Source organism: Mycteria americana, chromosome 2, assembly GCF_035582795.1.
Source record: "Mycteria americana isolate JAX WOST 10 ecotype Jacksonville Zoo and Gardens chromosome 2, USCA_MyAme_1.0, whole genome shotgun sequence".
Lineage (NCBI taxonomy): Eukaryota > Metazoa > Chordata > Aves > Ciconiiformes > Ciconiidae > Mycteria > Mycteria americana.
In genome coordinates, this window is record NC_134366.1 from 12,488,952 (window position 1) to 12,505,649 (window position 16,698).

The following is a 16,698-nucleotide window of genomic DNA, read 5'->3' on the forward strand; positions in this document are numbered from 1 at the left end:
AGATATGTGAAGAAAATTGCATGAAAAATTTCAGGCCACCAGATGAATGATTTGCAAAGCTATGGATATCACATGTTTCTAGTTATACAAGGCATATATTGTCTAAGGCATAATAGTGAGCTGGGATAAAAAGTTGAAAGATAATAATTTAAATATTGAAGACTTGAAAAATAAGCAAATATGCTCTATAGAAACATATTTGTGGCACCTTTGTTTCCAGTCGTTCAGGTAAAATGTACACCTTGACTGAAATTAGCATTTTGTTTGGCCATTAGTCAATTTAGCATCAGATAGACTTTTTAATATGACCCGCCTGTCATAACAGAGATTTATGTACTAAAGGACGAAGCGTAGAACTCAGGAAGTGTCTCTTTTTTGAAGTTTATTCGGGCCAATGAAACATTAATTACAAAAAATGTGGTTCTGAAGCAACACGTCCCTGAATGTAGCATTAGTCATATCACTAAATATTACAGCGTGTGTTATTAACATAGAACACAATTTAAATCACAGAGCTCTCCTACATTTTCAATTTACTTGGAGAAATGTGGTTTTCTGCTTTAACTCTGCATCAAGTATCTGTGACACAGAAATGCAAAAGAGCTTTTAAAAGACAATTAATCAGAAGTTTATCTGTTCAGTTATAGTGATAATGAAGATCCTTTAGCTCTTATTCATGGGCATATATTCCTCAATGGATAAAGAAACACATCTGAAAATGGTAAAACTTGGTAATGAAGAGTTAGATTCTGTACTCACTTTTCTTGAATGTTCATTTGAACTTGGAAACTGTAGTGCTAACTGGTTATGGAGATAGTCCATTCTCATTGTATGAATAACTGTACTGTGTTGAAGGACAGGGAAATCGGAGTCCTCACCTTGTCTATTACAGAAGTGGATGTTTTCAGATGATTGGTGCGTCGTTAAATCTGTGCTGGGTGTGCATCCTACTCACACCTGTATTCACATACAAGTATCTGAATTCGTATAGGGCAGAAGGAGATTTTTTTCCTCATCAGATTGGGCTATGGATGGATTATGAAGCTGGGCTTGTGTGATTTTTGTAATAGAGCTGTAAGGGTTGGACTTCAATATTTCTAAGAGCATGGTGACAGTGCAGCCTGGTTCATTAGCAGACAGGCAAGACTGTACTGGCGGAGGAAGTGAAGAAGTACATTGTCCTTCACTCTTCAGAGTCAGGGGTTCTTGTGTAGCCTGCATGGTCTGAGTGATGTTGCTTCAACTGGGCAGCTTTGGGGTTCTCCTTCCTCTCCTTCCCCATCAAATACCTACAACAGCAGGATGCTGAGGGTGTAAATTTACCCTAACACCACAGAAGAAAACTGCTGCAGACTGCAATTTCATATGTGTAATGGGTACAAGACAGGTTATCTATAGTGAAGTGGCTAAAAGTTTCAGGTTTATAATAAAGGGCACTTGGTGGCAACTGTGGTAAATACACAAGAAATTCAGACACAGTTTAGTGTTTCAAATGCCATAAAACAGTGACTATTATTAAGTTTAAAAAATACTTTGAAATACCGTGGGCTAGTTGTGGGGTCTGAGAGATGCTTTAATGTCAGCGTGCTGGACAGTCCTTCTTATCAGGAGTTCCTAAGGGCATAGTGGGTTGCAGTAATCTCTTTGACACTGCTGCTTTTTACAGTCGTTGCAGCTCAGGATAGAAAGGAGTGTATCTAAAACACCCTTTCAGTGCTAGTGATTCCCAGCTGCTATCATAGTCCTTTAAGACCACCGGCAGCTGGTGTAGTTGGGAAGGGACTGCCTAGACCATGCCAAGAACAGTGGAATTGCAAAATTGGCTCCAGGCAACTGTGCTACACTCTTCTTCAGGTGCACCAAAACTGCTCAGTCTGAACAAGGAGACCATGTATCCTTTTTCAAAGTACTAGATGTACAATACCTGACACTTGATTTCAGCATCCCCTAAGTTGATTGTTCCTGGCCTTGATGTTTTTTTCACAGCTTCAAGAACCAATACACGCTACTGCTTATAATTAAACACATCCAACAAAAGGGATTCTTTTGAGAGTTTACACCTTATGACTGGATTATGAGGTTACGTCTTTCGTGGTGATGTGAAGAGTATTTTTGCTAGAAGAGGTGATTAGGGAGGATAGCAGCAAAGGTGGCAGGAAAACCCCAGTTGTTGTATTCATCAGTCAAGACTGGAGGCCTTTTTGGTTTCTTTCTTTTCACATATCCTTTTGAATTACAGGCTTACTGCTCCTGAAGCTGCAGGGCTCAAGGTGATTATTAGATAAGTAAAAAAAAAAGTGTCATTCTTCACATGCTGAAATGTCTAGAAGCTAATCGTGTTGTGGATCACCTGTACTCTGCTATATAAATAAAAATAGATAGTGGAAGCTTATGCATCACAAGTATGAATCACATGAAAGCAGGGTCTGTAGTCAATGGGAATCAGTAACATCCAGTCCTGAAAATCTACGGATTATTCTTGAATACTTTTAATTAATTAATTAAATTAATTTTACCATTAATTTTACGTGCAGTTGCACATATACTTCAAGATAGATTTTTTTTTTTTTTGTCCAGAGATGCCCACTAGCCTCTGCCTGCTCTCTGATAAACCAACTCTAAGTTCCCTATAATTCTAAGGAAAGGGTGAAAAAAAGGGCCAGAGCAGAGCTGGTTGTCTCTGAGCTCCTTTTTAAGAGGATCTCTATCCTTGTCACCTGGGGTGGAGGGGCAGAACTGTGATCAGTGGCTTTGTGTCTTGCATTTGAATAGCGTTGCCTGTAAATACTTCTAAATTGCCATACATCATAGTTACTCAGGGTTTATCTATGTTAAAGAAACCTCTGCTGCCCTGTCTTCAGATATTTTATGCCCTTAATCTACAGATACGGTATAACATATATACACTCTACTCAGGTTCTTCGATGTGTCTCTTGTGCTCTGTAAAAGCAGGCAGGCCCTCAGAGAAAGAAACAATGATTCCACAAGAAAAGACCATTAGCTGTTGATATTCTGTAGTGTCATGTCTGATTGTTCTTTACACCTCTTCCCCCTCAGTTGGAGAAGACGGTTACTCTCTGGAGGCCTGTAAAAAAATCACTTTGTGCTGCTGAATCCCAGAAATTGTTGAGATGATCTATTCAGTGCAGCCTTATGACTCCTTTTCCCTGTTGCAGAGCCCTTTTCCGTGACATGGGGATTCATTTCTGGTTCTCGGCCAGCAGAAAGATTCCAGTTAATTTCAAGAGGGAGGGTTTCCGCACCTGTTGTTTTCTAATGCTCAGAAAGATATGCAGTTAAATCTTATTTGAGAAGTCAAAATGCTTTCTTCTCAGTTTAAGCTTCAGGTAGTGGTCTTGGCATCTCAAACAAGTTTCTAACCAGAGAGCCTTGATCCTCAGGACATTTTTCAGAGGAAGTGTTTTCCTATATAAATTGCTGTTGCTGTCATAAAAATTTCTGACTGATCTGTTCCCTCATCTCCAACAGAGTCTTCTGCTCAGGTTGCTGGCTGCTTCAAGACTCTCCAAGAGAGCTCTGGCTAAAGCAACTATCTCTAAGGAGGCAGGGGTTCAGAGTTTACTCCTCCTGTCTTCCTAGTGCTTCCTTGACTCAGCTGTGATCACAGCCAGCATCAACACCAACTCTCTCCTCTTCCAAATTGTGATGGCAACACTTAATAGCAGCTAGTTTACTTGAAACCTTCCTATCTTTCTTCCAGTCTGGAAGTTTCCCCCTTCCTAGGATCTTGTGGGTTTTTTTCAATCATATTGATGGGTCCTTTCTTTAATCCATGCCTTACTTCTCCCTGCTAAGTCTCTGTCATGCTTTATCAGAGTACATGGCTCCAAGCAGGCGGACAGGAGTGTTCACTGTTTGATTAGTATTTGTAGCTCCTGCCCGGTTAATGGAATCACCCAGGCTGAGAAATGCAGGTTTTTAAATCATCCACAGGTTGAGCAGGGCCAAGCACTTGGTGGCGATGGATTAACTCTGGAGCTGAAGCTATGCTGATGCCCAGACTGCCCTAACAGTCATTGCTGCCCGTGAAAAAAGGCCGTCTGATCTGCTTATAAGAGAATGAGTTTCTGTATCACCACAGTTTTCAGCCCAGTTGTCATGGTTTAGCTTCAGTTAGCAACTAAGCACCACACAGCCGCTCGCTCACCCTCCCCGCCTCTGGTGGAATGGGGGAGAGAATCTGAAGAGCACAAGTAAGAAAACTCGTGGGCTGAGATAAGAACAGTTTAATAATTGGAATATAATAATAATAATAATAAAAACAATAATGATAATAAATTGTAATGAAAAGGAAAATAACGAGAGAGGGAGAGGAACAAAACCCAGGGAAAAAAACAAATGATGCAACCGCTCACCACCCGCCAACTGATGCCCAGCCAGTCCCCGAGCACCGATCACTGCCCCCCCAGCCAACTCTCCCCAGTTTCTATACTGAGCATGACATCGTATGGTATGGAATATCCCTTTGGCCAGTTGGGGCCAGCTGTCCCGGCTGTGCCCTCTCCCAGCTTCTTGTGCACCTGGCAGAGCATGGGAAGCTGAAAAGTCCTTGACCAGTGTAAGCACTACTTAGCAACAACTGAAACATCAGTGTGTTATCAACATTATTCTCATACTAAATCCAAAACACAGCACTATACCAGCTACTAGGAAGAAAATTAACTCTATCCCAGCTGAAACCAGGACACCAGTGCATCGCATCAAGATAAACCAAAACTGAACTACAATAAATCAGAAAAGACACACTGAGATGAAAGTACAGTTATTTGGGTGTACCAGGCTGAGAGCTGTGGCCACCCCTGAGTGGATCATGTGTGCCAGACTTTGGGAGTGGAATGACCTGTAAAAGGAGGAAAGCCCCATGAATGGTGACTGCTACAGATGTCTCATTGTAACTTACTGACACGTGTTAGATGTCTAAACTGGGTATACTTAGGTCAGTGTGGAAATCACCATGCACCTCAAGGTACACATAAAGACAGTATCGTTTATGCAGAGTTTTTGTGCAATCTCAATTCTAACTTCCCCTTCACTGTAAGAGGGGAAATAGAAATCTGTTTTAAAAGCAAAAGCAAAATCAGTTTATACTATAGGAAGCATGACTAGCAAGCTCCGGCTGGCTGTTTACTAAGCTAAATGCAACATTGGAAAATTCAATGCGTCAGGGAAATATCATAGCTTTTCTCTCCTGGTGGCAGGCAGCCATGATTGTTGTGACTGCAGTGGTCAGCTAACACTGACTTTGGACAAAAACTTACTATCATTCATCCTTTTGGTATTACTATAGATGGATAAAATCACCATGAGAACTGCCAAGTAGTGAAAAACACGTTTATACTGTTTTTTCTCTCCTCAATACAGCTAGGTCAGTTCTGAGTTAGGTCTGTGGGGCTGGGAGCATATCTGGTAGCTTCTGTGAAATGTGTGGGTGGTTCAGTGTTTACTGGACAAATACATGCGTGAGAAAATATTCTGCCTTATTTCCAGGCTCCCTGGCAAAGGCCAATGCCTGGTAGCAAAAAGATGAGCCCAGGTGAGACAAATGCTTTATGACCTACGCATCTAAGAGGCGTTTTCTTCACAACCAGCTTTCTGGCACAGAAGCAGTGTGTTTGCCTCCAACCTTCTGTGCCTCTTCTGTGTCTGGAGAGAGGATAGCTCTGAGGGTACGGCTGTGAAATTTGAATAGGACATGAACTGTGCAAATGCATGTAGTGTACATCTAAACCCTGATTTTCAATACACAGTGATTTTTTAAAAAGCTTAATGCTGCCTTTAATGCCTTTTGCACTTCTAGCACCTCTTCTCCTGTATGTTGCACAGTAGTAGCACATTTTGGTGTCTTCTGTAATATGGATAATACTTGTAGTTATATGTTTCTGATTTTCATCAAATTGAGTAATAAGTGGGGGGTATCCTGCAGAGATAATGCAAACTATCTTTTTAAATTAATGGTAAAAGTGATCTTGTGTCTGAGGAAGTGTGTCCTTGGATCCTATGAAGTGAGTTGGGTGGCAGATAGAGGTGAGCTGGAACTCAGTGGGGAGGAGCGTGTGGGATAATGGTGGGTGATGTCCCAAGATGGCACAGCAGGACTGATAGTCCCAGGAAATCCAGAGGAGGTCTTGCTGAGAGGCCAGTAGGAAACCTACATGTTGATACATGGTCCAGCCTGGAGGCTGGATCACAGGCAGGCAAATAAACCAAGAGGAACTGAGGCAAAATGGATGAATGTGAACTGCCTCTCTTCACAGACCACCAGGGAAAGAAAGGACTGGTATGTCCCTGCTGATAACGCAGCCCCCAGCTTGTGAGAGACAGACCTGAACCAATGGTATGTACGTAGATGGAAGTTATAAACATGAAAAAGAATATTAAATAGGATTAAATGGAAAGTTAAAATTATTTGAAGTGCAATCTTTCTACTGAGAAATATAAATTGCATTGAGAACCAGGAAGGGGAAAAAGAGAAATGAAGCATGCAGTTTGGTTTTTTTTTTAATTGAAAAGCATGTAATTTTTAAAAATAAACAGAGTGGGATAAAAAATATTTTGCTTCTCCTGACATTGTGACTAGTACTGTTACCTCTTTTGCTCATCAACTTTCTCTCTTCTTTTAAACTCCCGGCATCTTGTTTTATAATTAAATTGTAAGCTCTTCAGGGCAGAAGCTATATTCAGATATGGGGCAGTAAACACCCTGAAGCAATAAATACTTACCCTGATTGGCACCACTGAGCAATATAAATACTATGTAAATAATGAGAAAGCCTGAGAGGTGCTGAGTCCTGGATAAACACTGTTCCTTTCCAGTGGCTTACATTGTAGTTAAATTAATTCTAACAGTATACAAAACCGTGTCAGTGCATCGGCTAAAGGCAGGCTGGGTATTGCTTGGAGGTAGGGAAGGTCATGAAGAGTTGGGTGAGCCCCCTGATGTCCTCTGGGAGGAAAGATGCTCTGGGGAGAAGCTGGTTTGGAACTTGGAGCCAAACTTCCCACCCTTTGGGAAGGAAAAAAATTGTCAGATAGTCCTCTTGTTATGTGACATTCAGGGTGGCATTTATCTGATTAATTAAATGTCTATGCATGAGATATATCCAAACTCCCATCACAGGCAGTGAAACCTGGAGAGCTATCCAGCTGACTGATTCAGTTGCCCACATATATTTGTCTAGTGCCATTTGAGATGCCCTGTAATAGGCCCCAACTTCCAGCTGCCACTTTGGAAGGAGAAAGGTCATGTTTAACGTTTGGCAATTCTGTGTAAATGTCTTGGATACCACAGGCAAAGCTGGCACTAGGCATCTAAGCTTAGCCAACTGGTTTGTGTGCCAAGAGGTCTACTTTATGGTGAGATGGGCAGATCTCTGGACTCCACTGACTGTAACAAAAGCTTGGATGTCCAATTCACATGTGGATACCTACCAGGTGTCTTAATCTGCAAGGTGAATCCTTTCAGATGTGCCCTAAGACAAGACTTAGCGTAGTGTCCTTGAAGATAATATATACAAAATTCATTGATGTTAACATTGTCAACGTGCTTTAACCTCCTTTTAAAAAATCGGAGGTCTTAAAATGAGCCGAAGTTGCATGTGAGAATGTAGGCTTCAGATCTGCTCTGAGTAAGCGTGCCCCCTCTGAACAGATGAGTAAAGCCAGCGCACATTGTGTAGAGGCACCTGAGCTGGCTCAGCACCAGCAGCAGTCTGGTGATGCTGGTGTAATACCAGGCAGGCTCACCAGTCATGCTGAGAGGCAGGGCAGAATTAGCTCACGTGGAGAACCACTGGCCTTGCACTGCACACTGACTTGTGCAGAAGGCTGTACAGAGGATACATCTTCTCAGATGTTACTGAAAATACATTATGCATCTCCGTATTTTTTTCCTTTCCTTCTCCTTAATTTTACTTTTTTCTCAGAAAGTGTTTCCTTCTGAGTACGTGAACTTACTGCAGCAAGAACTATCTTTTGCTTATATGTTTATACAACACAACCACAAAGAGCACCTAGTCTCTGACAAGGACACTGTGGCAAAACAAATCAAAAATACAGATAGAAAGCCAAAGTACAGAGGGAGGTTATGCACCAAAGATGACACAGGCCCTCTGAGACAAGGCTGAGGTCTTCTGAGGTTGGATTCAATACCTCAACTAAAAAAATTTTCATTTCCATGCATGATATTAGATAGATATATATCTATAAAAATATAATATCAAAAATTGGTATTTGGGTAGTGCCTGGAAGTTGCTGTTTTTTCTAGATACAGGCAAATGGAGAAAAGAAACTCCTTGACCACAAGGGACTACAGCATGAGGTGTAATCAGACAAAGGAAATGAGAAGGGTATTTAACATCGTAGGTATGTTGCCTAAGTGTAGGAGCAGGACAGATGGACTGACTGTCTCTGTATTCCCAGATGTTCTCAAAGTGAGCAGGAACTGACTACTACTAAGAGTTTTTATCTGAAAGTCAGTACCAGTATGTTTTTTCACCTCATATAAACAGAGAAAAAGAAGGGTTTGTTCTGCTTCACTAGAGCAAAAAAAATAACACAATAGACTTCCATTCAGGCACACAAATAGCAACTGTCCTGTGACTTCTGTATTTAAATGGGTATCCATGGTGAGATCTGCATAGCTTTCGTTAGATGGCTGCAGAACGGTGCTGTGGTTCACACTGCAGACAGGAAGGAAAAGACGGCTGAAAAATTCCCCTTACAATGAATGAATGAATGAATGAATGCATGCAGTAAGATAGCAAGTCACTGTTGTATCACACTGCAAAAAATGATGCCTATGTTCTCCACTGCTGCTTTACTATCCCTCCACTCTGCTTTTCCAGGCCCATTCAAATTAAATGCTAGTCGGTACTTGTAGGCACAACCCTGACCAACAGATGGTACATAAATAGGTGTAAAAACTGCAGCATTTCAAAGGGCTTCCTTCCCAGGCTGCATTTCTTGTTTGCTTTCTTCTTTCTTTGTTAGTAGTTGGGATTAGTAATCTGCTCCATGATATACATGCCTGGGTCAGACCCCTCCAGGGTCTTGCCTGGCTCAGAGCACACAAGGATGACCTGGTACTGTAGGTACCAATGCAGGTATCTGCTGTGCAAGTGGCCTCTAGCAGCAAAAGGAAAAGAGAAGCCAGGGGCAAGATTGTCAGACTTCTTGAATTGCCTGGTTTGGGGGGAGAATGGCAGACCTGGCTAAAATTTAGAATACTACTGACATGTTATCAAGGCTGTTCATATCAGGGATCCGTAAAATAAAAATGAAAATCAACTAAAGAAGTCTGAGCTAATGAACGATGACTTCCTGGTGTTGGAATAATTATTCCAATTGTTCACAACAAAGATCAGCTGTTCTGCCAAATACGGGCTTTAAAAAATTGTGCATGGAACCCCAAAGTAGGCCAGAACTGGGTTAAGGAGTGAAATATGAAAATACTACCTTTGGGTTGTTATTTATATTCTGCATTAAAATACTGAGTGTTCACACTTTTGAGATCTTATCTGTACATGTATCAGCTAGAACCATTTTAAAATGTCATATTCTGGTAGTAAGTTGAATGTGAAAAACCTTTTATAGATCGTAACATTCACCATAAAATTATTAGCCATGCTCATGCTGGATACAAATTGGAAGATACTGATACAGCACTGATAATGCATTGAACTTTAATTTCATCGAAACTAGTAGAAAAGCTGTTCCTGACTTTAAGTGAGACCCAGATCTGACCTACATATTTTTTGAAATGTTATGCCTAAGTGCTAAAAATTGAAAATATTAATAAACATGGATTCTCTCATTGGTGTCATCAAGGCAAAGCCCCAAAAGCTTTTGTATATAGCTTTTACCTTTCATTGTTGTATTTTGCTTCCATGTGAAGACTGGAAGTGGACTGTCAGTAAGCATTCAGTTTATTCAAACCATGTCAGGAGTTAGGTTCTAAGCCCAGCTGCTACCGATACAGCAGCCATTGAAATGTGAAAGTGTGGTTAAAAAGAGCTAATTTTAAAAGTGTTTTCCTGGTGAATCCAGCCAGCTTTTGAAATCAGACTTTCACTGTCTTCAGTAAGCCATCCAAATGTTACAAAATCTGGAAATACAGCTAAGGAATCCTGCCAACCGCCCGGTGCAGAACGATCATCTCGCATAGTTTCTCCACTTGGCTGTCAGGGCATGCCAGGGTAGATGCTTGTGGCGTGCTATGGTCCTCACTTTTCTTAGGGAGCAGCAGAAGAGATGCCCCTGCTTATGCCTTTAGGTCTGTCATATGGAGATGGGCTCAGCGCGGTCTCCATGGATGGGCTGCCCCTGTATTTGTGGAGCAAGTATGGAAAAGGCAGAACTCAGCAGTGCTGGCAACAAGCACCAGACAGGAGGAACGAAATCAGATGTCTGGGATTCTGTGAGGAAAGGGAGAGGCAAGCAAGATTTATCAGGAGGTGGAGGCAAAACAAACCAGGCAGAGGTAGATGTTTGTGCAGTCCTGAGGGAGGGTGTGGGCATCCGCATGCATGAAGGCACAGCCAAGCATGAAGAAAGTGCAGGATGGGTTTGCACTGGGGAGGCACAATCAATGGCCCGGGTGGTTTTGATCTGTGCTTGGGAAGCAGATGCCTGTAGAGTTAGAAACAATCTGTTGTGGTTTCCGAATGCTCATATTTAGCATTCTAGCAAGTTGGAGCAGATGGCAGGTCTGACTACTCTGGACCCCATTTGTGGGCAGCAGCTAGAAACCCTTCAGGCCTCTTTGAAGAGTGATGTGGATATGCCTGCTTAAGGAATGGCATCCTGGGATTTCCCGCTCCCTTCCACTGCCTCCATCTAGGTTGTTATGCCATGCTCAGCACTCTGGAATGCATGTCCAGCACCAGTGCCACAGGCTGGGGACACTCCACTGGGTCACAGTGGGCAAGCTTATGTGCCCCAAGTTGTTCCACAGGAGTAGTGTGGGTTTGGCTCCATGCCAGCGGAGTTACTCTGCTTCTCAGGTGGAGACATGCGAGAGCAGACATATCTAGAATGTTTGAGTGCCTTCCAGAAGCTAAATCATCCGTAAGCACTGCTGAATTGAATTCAGCATGCTCGAAAAGTAGTGCACAGCTCATTTCCCATCACCATTCACCTCTAGGAGCAGAGTAGGGGAAGTTTCAGAACAGCCTTGGTCACCGACTGAGAGGATCTCCCAGCCAAGGGTCACCACCAAATGCACCCACCTTCTCAGCGTGGCTGAGGGACTGAGGCAGGCAACAACAGTTTTGTGACTATTCCCCTAGACAAACCGAAGTAAGTGCTCTTTTCCCTTTGCAGTTTGAGAGGACCTGCATAAAGGAGGTGGAACTGGGGACAGACTTTGACCTTATGCATGTAGCTTACACAGAAACCTACAGTCTTTTAAAGGGATTTCTAAACTTTGCTCATTAGCTGGTAGCAAATCTCAGTGTGCAACAAAACAGCTACCCTTACACAAGTATTGTCTCCCCAAATAAGGCTTCTTAGATTCTCCAGCTATTACTAGAAAATCCATATGATGGACTTAGCATTTATGTCTTTCACAGTCTGTTATATGTATCTATGCCTCTTCAGACAACTGAAGCAGAAATTGTCCATCATACCAGCCGTGTGGCAAATAAGCCATGCACTTGGCTTTTTTACAGGTGTGAGGTTCACCACTGACAAAGATAGAAAGGAGGGAAAAGGCAAGAAGAACCTGTCAGAAGACTTGAAGAAGAGGCTGGAACCAGTCCTGGTCAATCCCCCTCTTTACCAGACTCTACGTTGAGTAACCTGAACCAGTAGGTGAGGGCACTCAGTCACTGGGGGCCTGCACACACTATGGGGCTTTGGCAGTTTTTGGCATGTTCACCAGTAAGTCTGATTTGGAAAGAGGAAAGAGATGAAAAGCAACTGAGGAGGAGAAGGCTGTCATCGCTACTAGATGGGACACAGCAAATGAAGTAACAGGAAAATAAAATGGTGAGAAGTGGAAATGACCTATTAAAAGCTGATAAGTAGAAAACTAATTTCAGCCTGAAACCACCACTTTACCAGGATGAAATCAGAGAAGTTCTCTCAGGAAAGAAGCAAAATGCTCAGAAATCTAGGTTTTGACAGTGAAGTTCAACGTGACCTGCAAATGCCTCAGGGAAATGGCAGGCAGATCAGCAAATAACGAATTACAGAAGTGAAGTCAGGATGTAATAAAAGCCTCAGTACCCCTTTGAGATAACATTTGCTTTTACCTGGAGAGGTTCCTGAGGGGGTTGTGGGAGCTTGAAAGAAAGCACTAGCTCCAAAACTGCAACCCTCAGAAGTAGGAAGAAAATAATTGCCTCCCAAAGAAACATGTAGGTAAGAAGATGCCTCTGCTGGGAGAGGTCAAGTTGGTAATAACCATGTCTTTAGTCATCACTGAAGTCCTGAAATCAGAAAGGCAGTCATGCAAGACAAAAAAGAATTGCTTTAAGGGCTGACATATTTTTTTCTCTGTATATTAAAGATGGGACCAAGCCATGAAGTACAGCTCTGACTTGATCTCCAGATCCAAAATTCACAAAAGATTGGATTTGGGATTTCTGGGCTGGGCAAATTCATCTGGACCTCTCAGAGTTTGGGAATGTTCAGTTCCGTGGTTTTTTTGGCTCAGGTTTTGCTCCAGTTCACCTAGACAGATGTATAAAATCCTCTGCAGAATTGAATGAGGAGGGGACTTGGGGCACATGAATTTTGTGCAGTCATGCACTAGCTCCATTCATGCTATGAAGAGCTGGGACATTGTTGCATTGTCATTGTGCCTGTGCTCATCCTGCTTTTCAGTTGAACTCGACAGCACCGCATGGTTGCTGCCGCTGTTCCAGCTCTATGGCCATGCATCTTTAATTGTAGGGGTACCAATAGAGCTAAATGCTAGTAAGCCTTTGGGGCTGGGGGTATAGATGGAAAGCTCTCTTTCCTCACCAAACCCTCCACTCATCAGGTAACCTTATCTTATTGGGACACACAGTCTATTCCTTGGAGACTTCATCATGGGAAGCCATAGCACAGGATGTCACGGGGGACAGGAGGAACTGCTCGCTTTCTGACCCTCTCCACTTCCTTGTGTGGGGACTCAAATCCATCAGTCATCCTGACTCAGAACCATTGTGGGCTCCTCTGATTCCTCCTGTGTATTAAAGAAAGGGAGGAATGCTGCTGGTAAGGAAGCAGGAAGGGTTGGAGACAGTTTGTGTGTCCCCACAGAGGAGCACAAGAGGGAGGAACCATGCCATCAAGGTGGCTCAGAGCAGAGCCACACTTGGCACTGCCGAGTAGGACATATGACTGGTATGACAGGTAGTACTACTAGCGCAACAGGTAGTATTAGTGCCTAATAACTGTGGTGTTGTTTGGTACCATGTCCTTTCAGAGTCACGACCCTGCGGGATGTCACCTGTCACTTCTGCAAAGCTTCTGACGTGCAGCCAGGTTGTGGTCCTGCTGCACAGTGCATGGGCAAGCCCGCGTGTGGCTGCCTGCTCTGAGTGCAGAGGCAGCTCCGTCACTCGTGGCTCGCTGACGTTATAGCAGCACACCAAAACATCCTTTTATGAATCATACTGGGCTATGACTCTCCTGAGGAGCTGCGGCCCAGGCCTGCTGCTGCAGGGGGTGGAATGCTGGAAGCCCTTGCATTGTGCTAGTTGCAAGAGGATCCCAAGGAGTCCTCATGGAGGTTTCAGCAAGTGGATGGGCAAAAGCTGCCATTGCTTATATACACATAAAGCTGAAAGTATGTAAGCGATGCTGGAGGAAGGAATGTATGGGGTGGGGCAGGGAGGAAGGAAGTGGGAGAGGTAGGTTGCTAGAAAGGTCAAGATACTCGGATAGGAAACACCAAAATTGAAGAGGATTTGTCTGGAATATCCTACTTACCGATTTCTTAATTTTGGAGAAGGGCAATAAGCCTTTCTTCTAGGTGAATTTTAACTTTATTGGATAAAAATTTCCTGTCTTTTTTATAAATTCAGCCAAAAATGTCAATGAACAGCAGCAGTGCAAGTCCTGTGTGTTCATCGATCCTTTATGGTTTGTTCTCACCATGGGTGGTTTCAGACACATAGGAAGGAGCTCCTTTCTACTTTCTCTCTTACCAGAAGGCTTTGTCCAGGTGTATGCAGGCTGTTTGTGTTCTTAGACAATAAGCCACAGTGTCCAGAGATTTCAGTCAAAGGTCAAGGTCCTTCTTCTTCTCTTCTCCCAGGTAACAAGTGATAGGACGAGAGGAAATGGCCTCAGGTTGCTCCAGGGGAGGTTTAGACTGGATATTAGGAAATTTTACTTCCCTGAAAGGGTTGTCAAGCATTGGAACAGGCTGCCCAGGGAAGTGGTTGAGTCGCCATCCCTGGAAGTATTTAAAAGACGTTTGGATGAGGTGCTTAGGGACATGGTATAGTGGTGGTCTCGGTAGTGTTAGGTTTACAGTTGGACTCGATGATCTTAAAGGTCTTTTCCAACCAATATGATTCTATGATTCTGTGATTCTCCCCTGTTGTGCAAGACAGGATATTTTCCCCAGAAGTTAGTTCCTTCCCCAAAGAACTTCCAGAGACAAAAGAAGACACCCCCCAGCTGATGGCAGGGAAGCAGAAGACACTGGTGAGACACTTATAATTAATGTAATGAGCATCAATCAGATGACACCAGCTGCCTAACCATTGTCATGTAGTTTTACGAGCATTACAGCAACAGCGTGATTCTAAAGAGAAATTATAGGGGTATTAAGTAGGGACTACTTTCAGGACAAGCTCTTTCCACTCATGAATGCAGGTTTATAGGAGACGTTATGAAATGAAATGTAGAGTAACACCAATTAATTGGGATATATCCAAACTGTGTGCTGCCTTTTTATTAATGAGCGCTGCGATCTCCTATCTATGCCCACCTAATGCCTTAATAAGGCCCTGACTCCTGTGCACAGATTCAGTATACTCATCTCCATTATACCTTTTTACATGCAATACAAGACTGAGCCAAAATTAAACCTGGTCTTTCTAAGTCTAGAAAATATAGGCACTAGATCAATTATATTGTGAGAGGAGAGTTTTAGCTAATGGAGTTACCTGCCATTCACAAGAAAACTTTTTTTTTTTTAATCCACATCCTCATTGAGATGTTCTGGGAAGGTCCATCCAAATTTCTCACAAGGGTTTCTAGAACATCTCAACTACCCGCCTCTGCTTTACATTCTCTGCCACTATGCAGTGAGCTAGATTTTGGGGATAGTTTTTCAGCTTGCAGTCTCTACATGTTCATTCACAATTTTTCATGGGTGACTTCCTTTTGCAACAAGGAATGAACGTTCATGCACAAATTGCAGTGGGTGGAAATGTGGATTGAGCCAGCTTGGAACCTGTGGTTTAACAACCCCATAAGACATTGACCTGGAAGGGACATTTGCATTTTGTATGTTGTATAAAACCTAAAAGAGACCAGGGGAGGGATATGATTTCATTATTCATGCATGATTCAGCATTCGTTATTCTTTCCCCTCTGCTAAAGACCCCACAGGTGTCTTAACTCACTCTAGGCAATGGAAGTTTAATCAATACAGGCAGTAGACCACAAAGCATGAGTTGGCTGACCAACGTTGGTGTCTAGTTTGGGGAGAGCTGAATCCCACCCAACCTAGCAAGCTGGTGGACATGTGTTCAGTCATACATCTGCATATGAGCTGAACTGAAACTGTGCATCAAACGCTGTGTATTGTCAGCAGGTCAGAGGAACAAAGTGCTTATGGAAGTTTTATCTCTGCTGCTGCTGAGCTCACTGTAGCAAGGCTATGAAGAAGCAAACTCACAGGCCATAAAAAGCTGAAAATCATGTTGTATATAACTGAAAGGTCATTTCTCTGTGTTTCAGATGAAAGACACAGACCTGCTATAGCTAAAGCTCAGAAGGTACAATAACTTGTGAATTTTTCATATGACTGTTTCCAGGATTAGTACATAATTTAATTTGTTCTATATGCATATATATAGCATGGCCATTGCTGTTATCAAAATGTTCCCATGCACAGCAGAGTAAGACGATCAGCAGTACAGCAGTACGGCAAGCAGCGAAAGCAAAAAGCAGCCACTAACGAGCACTAGACTCTAATATACAGTAAGGCAAGCAAGCCCCATGGCAAGCACAAGAGCCTGCCAATTAATAGCTAAACAGCAATAACAGCTGTAAATTCAATCTAGCACATTCCAATCAAGCCTGTTGTTATGTCGAACCCTTTGAGCCCCACGTTGGGTGCCAAAAAGGACTGTTGTGGTTTAACCCCAGCCAGCAACTAAGGTCCACACAGCTGCTCACTCACTCCCCACCAGTGGGATGGGGGAGAGAATCAGAAGAGTGAAAGTGAAAAAACTCCTGGGATGAGATAAAGACAGTTTAATAGGTAAAGCAAAAGCTGCGCACGCCAGCAAAGCAAAACAAGGAATTCATTCACTGCTTCCCATGGGCAGGCAGGTGTTCAGCCATCTCCAGGAAAGCAGGGCTCCATCACGCGTAACGGTTACTTGGGAAGACAAACGCCATCACTCCGAACGTCCCTCCCCTTCCTTCTTCTTCCCCCAGCTTTATGTTCTGAGCACGATGCCATATGGTATGGAATAGCCCTTTGGTCAGTTGGGGTCAGCTGTC

At 43.0% G+C, this 16,698-nt stretch overlaps 1 long non-coding RNA gene across 2 annotated transcripts in view; it reads left to right on the top strand.

Annotated features, from left to right (window-relative positions):
• The window catches only part of LOC142406563 (uncharacterized), a 35,674-nt gene that overhangs the window by 4,993 nt on the left and 13,983 nt on the right, over positions 1–16,698 (top strand). The window contains exon 3 of one of the 2 annotated variants that reach the window (XR_012774610.1): positions 6,276–6,355. The exons of the other annotated variant lie outside the window; for it this stretch is intronic. This is a non-coding gene — a long non-coding RNA (uncharacterized LOC142406563). The remainder of the gene's footprint in view (positions 1–6,275; positions 6,356–16,698) is intronic. 2 annotated transcript variants of the gene reach the window in all.